Here is a 5,135-nt window from a genome sequence, read left to right on the forward strand (position 1 = left end):
CAACATTCACACTGAAGCTATAACACCCAGCACCTCGGAATGCGACTATATTTGGAGATACAGCCTTTAAAGAGGTAGTTAAGGTAAAATGAGGTTACAAGGATGGGCCTGATTCCAATCTGACCTCATATTCCACAGCACCCACTTGGAACACCACATCCGTGTCCTGCCAAACGATGACTGTGAGGGCCTCTGTCTCCTCTCTTCCCTCCACCTCGGGCAGCCCCAGGCTTCACCCCAGTCTTCCAAATAGTCGTTCTCGCTTTGCTGCCTCTGGGAAAGGGCCTTTGGATTTCGGCCGCTCAGCCAGTCTTTCCTTTGGGCAGACAGCCCTTCTCTCTTGGAGCCCCTTCGCTTGGCCTGGGTTGGGGGGACCCACCATCTCTCTCCTCCCTAGGTGCTCTCTGCTTTGATGCAGGCTTTTCTAGCTTGGGATACAGGAGGTTGGATAAAGGAGCAGTCTAGCTGCCCGCCAGTAAGATACACAGGGAGGTGTCTGCACCTGCAGACAGAATAGGAGTCTCATCCTTAGCTGCTGTCTGAAACAACAGAAAATGCTCCATTGCACAGGCTGCTGCTTTTAGAGGAAACCAAAGTAAGACCTTGAGTCAGCCAGCATTCTCTCAGGAAACAAAGGGTGAACTCAGCTGTTTTAGGTTTTTTTTTTTTTTCTTCAGAGAATTTAATGAAGGGACTATTTACTTGGGTGTAAACATTAAGGAAAGCAACATGGGGCATTGAGACGTCCTGGGACTAGCAAGGATGACAGCCCTCATTATCCCAACCTGAGAGGAAAGGGGAGGAAACAGGGTTACTGAAGCCAGTGAAGGAGATTATAGCAGGAGATGTCATCAGCAGGTGGCAGCGGGGGACAGGGGGTGCAGCTATGGCCAAAACTGTAGTGCCCACCAAGACAAGAGCCAGGAAGAAATACTTCAACCTCTCTCCTCTCCCATCTCCTGCTGGTGTCTCCCATTAGCCAAACCCAGCTGGAAGCGAGAGGCCATGGAAACCCAGCAATCCCCTCCCTATAGGGCAGCTCCCAGGATCAGAGGAGGGTGAAGGTGGATCAGAGAACGTGGAGAACAAGCAACACAGGCCTAACCCAGGGGGAGGAGCCACACCAACTTGAGCAAATGTCCTACAGTATTACAGCGTATATTACAATAAATATTATAGAGGGTATTTAGTGGAGAATTTCAGGACACCTGCAGCGACCTCCCCTCTAATCTCACACTTGTTTTCTGTATTATAGTCAGGGATGCCTCTCTCGCTGCATCAGTCCAGTTTCCATCAAGTAACACTCAGATTAGGACAATTTGAGTAGCATTTAACAAAAGGACTATTTGTTGAGGTGCGAGCAGGAGATGGCCGCTATCTCCGGGCTGGTAATACCAGGGCTGTCGACACCCCTAGACCTGAAGGGGCCAGAGGAGGAAGGAGTTGCCCACAGCGAGTCAGGGGCTGTATGGAGATGGCTGTCTGACAGGACTTGAGACTGCTGGCTGAGGAACAAAGCCAGCCTGTGGGGACTCTACACGGAGGGGAATGAATACTCCGACTTCATTCTCCTTCCCGCTGAATCCTGCTAAGCTCCCCATTGGCTGGACCCAATCAGAAACCAGAGGGTAAGGCTGGCCTCCCGGGGCCCAGAGAAAAGTGGGGAGGCAAATGAAAGGTGTCCAACTGCCCCCTTTAGCCAAGGGGTGGGTAAAACAATCCAAGCTTGGCCAGTGGGATGGGTTCTCCCCACTCCTGGAATCTGGCAGACAGACAAAGCCATAGCCCTGTGCATTGAGCAGCATCGCCCCGGCACTGTCCCACCACAGGACGCCCACTGAGGGCCTGCTTTCCAGAGCCCAGGGCAGCTCAGCTCCCACCCACCCCCAGTCTAGACTCCCAGCAAAGCCTCCCAACAAAATCAGAGTCAGTGTCTGTTGTTAGCCATGACAGAATCCAGACATAAACATCTTCGTGCATGTGAGTTAGGGTCTCTTTCAAAAACGTTGACAGGCAGAGCAGACTGATCACTGGGAGGGCTGAGAACCAAGCTCAGAGCTTTGCAGCCCAAGCCTAAGCCAGCGTCACTCAGCACTGTGCTTGCCAAGCCACCACCAACCACCCAGAGACACTAGGACCCATACAGCACTGGGGTCACCATCACCCCAGGAATGCATTCTTCCTGCTCCTGTTTCTCAAATCACTTTCTCCCAAAATGAAGCCCGGGACCACGCATTACATCAGCTAAACCAAGGCCATGTGCCTTCAATCAAACTGCAAGGGAGCATGGAAATGTGAACACCCAGCATTCTAGTTAGGAGAGGGACACCCCAAACGTGGGAAGAGGTTTCCCATGCTGGGCAGCCAACAAGTAATGTCCCCCAACTATACCTGTAGCCTCTTCAACATGTCAGAGTATTTCCTCTAGACAACATCTTTGAAGGATTACCGACTCTGGGTATGTTATTGCCAAATTTCTTTCCCACAAAAGTTAAACTAATTTCCAGCCACATCCGATGAACAGAGTGCCTGCTTTGCTGCACCCACCCACATTACTAAATTTTTAAAGTAAAAACCAGTTGACAAAATGTAATTGATGCCTCATATCTTCATTCTCTCATTGTCTCTTTTTTAGGGGGAGGGGAGTTTCTGTGTTTGTTCATTAGTGGTATTCTCCAGAAGTCTTCAATACTTGACTTTTGATGCATTTTATTATTTGTTTTGATGACTGATCTTTTTCATTATATTCCTTTTTATAGACTTGTGTTAAAATTAGCTGGCATTTGCTGAAAGAAGAGATCAGGATTAGATTCAGCTGTGTGTAACAGGAAAAAAAAAAAAAAGAAAGAAACTTAAAGTACATAGAAGTTTCTTTCTCTCCTGCGTAACAAAAGGCATAGAGGAGGGCAGTCCAGGGCTGGTTTTGAACCCACTCCACGAAGTCATGAGAGGCTTTGCCCGGGGCCCAGGGCAGTACAGAGAAAAGCAGGAGGCAAATGAAAGGTGTCCAACTATCCTCCTCTGCCATCCCGATGAGGCCTCATCCCCACTGTCCAAGGTGGCAGCTAGAGCTCCAGCCATCACATCCCACAGGACAGAGAGCATGATGAAGAAGGACAAGCCACCTACCTTTACAACACAACTGTTGGCATCTTATTAGCCAAAATTCAGATGTGTGACCTCACCTAGCTACAAGAGGGCTGGACAATGAGCTCAGATAAAAATCAGGATCTTACTACTGAGGACTAAGGGAAGAATGAGTATTGAGGGTCAGCCAACTGTCTCCTCCACAGGCAGGGATATAGGCTGTGTTGAAGACAACCCATTCATAGGAGAATCATGATGTTTATGACGATGACGATAGCTAATATTTACTAAATAGTTGCCAATTGTGGCCACTGCTCTAGGAACTTGGTATGATTACTTAGTCCTTACCACAACCCTATGAAGTAGATACTATGACTATCCTCGTTTTACAGAGGCGGAAACCAAGGCAGAGAGACTAGGTAACTTGTGCAAGCTCACCCAGCTAACAGGCAACAGGACCTAGATTTGAACTGAGGCAGCCTGGCACAAGACACAACTACGAACAGAGGCAATCACAGAACCAAGTCAAGGAAGCCAGCTGGGGCTTCTCCAAGGGGCTTACCTATTGACTCAGGAGTGGAGATAGATGGGAACTAAGCCAGAGCTGCCTCATCTCTGTGCCTTTGAATATTTCATCTGTTCATCCGCTCAACAAATGTCTTTTTGTAACACACATTACATTTACAATTCACTGTCCAAAACCTGTGCTTGCCACTTCTTGTGGATACTCAGCAGCCAGCATAACCTATGGCACACAGCACTCAAAAGTTATCTGTGAGCCATGTCGTGGCTCTGTAGTCGCAGCTACTTGGGAGATGAAGATGGGAGGGTCACTTGAGGCCAGTTCAACATCAGCCTGGGCAACATAGGGAGATGCCCCATCTCTACAAAAAATTTAAAAATTAGCTGGGTGTAGTGGCATACCTGCAGTCCTAGCTCCTCAGAAGGCTGAGGCGGGAGATCACTTGAGCCCAGGAGCTTCAGGCTGCAGTGAGCTATGATTGCACCTGGGCAACAGAGTAAGGCCCCAACTCTAATATCTATTTATAGATATAGATACACGAGTAACTGTGCATGTACATATCAAGCCTACTCTGTGCCAGGCTCTGTGATGGGCACTAAGCATGCAGAAATGAGACAGACCCTGCTCCCTGGCCCTTATGGCCAAGAAAAGGAGGCAGATCAGTGGGCACCACGGAACAGCACAAAGGAGTGGGTGAGAAGTCTGGAGTGGCTACACTATAGTTTGTGAGTCACAGCAATAAGGGACAAGGTCCTCAAGGTAGGCCAGAGACAGACTTGAAATTCCTTTCATGTCCAAGGTGAAAAACCTAGCCTCAGCCCTGAGACAATAGGGAGCCATGAGGCTTAAGCAGGGTGACATAATCGGAGAGGCCATCTAGAACAACTCTCCTGGTGGTGTGCCAAGGATGGGAGGAGAGAGCCCAGAAGCAGGCAGATTCAGATGAAGTAGAGTCTAGGAGGTGTGGGAGCCAAAGTGAAGGGTTTGGAAGAAGGAAGGAGGGGTGGAGTGAGGAGAAACAAAAGAGGTCCCATACATGGTGTATGTGAGCCAGACAGATGGGCCAGGGAACTGTGGGAGGAGAAAAGAGCAGGCCTGAGATGGCCAGAGTGAGGGGGGCGGGCTGTGGAGCGGGGCTGGAAAGGGGCCCTGTCTTGAGCTAGGGCAGACAGAGCAGTTGGACGCCAGCAGTCTTGTGCTCATGGCTCAGAAATGTCCCAGGCCTGCCAGGAGACTGCTGCCTCTGTCCCCCCACCAACCCCAGCCAGGCTCCCACATCGGGAGCTCTGGAGCTGTCCCCTCAGCCTTCTGCTCCCCCAGAGCAGGCCTCCCCTCCTCAGAAGCCAAGTGACATCCCCACTCTCCCTCAGCCCTCCCCCTCAATGGCTGATGAAACACAGGCCAGGGAAGGATGGGGAGAGAATAAACAGACATCTGCAGGGGGGCCGGTCAGAAAGCAGCGGGCAGGCTGGGACTGCCTGGGGGTGCCAGGGGGCCCACAGGTCCTGCTGGGCGGGTGGTGGAT

The sequence above is a fragment of the Sapajus apella genome, unplaced genomic scaffold (genome assembly GCF_009761245.1).
Source record: "Sapajus apella isolate SASKATOON/1434 unplaced genomic scaffold, GSC_monkey_1.0 scaffold189, whole genome shotgun sequence".
In the NCBI taxonomy this organism is placed as follows: Eukaryota; Metazoa; Chordata; class Mammalia; order Primates; family Cebidae; genus Sapajus; species Sapajus apella.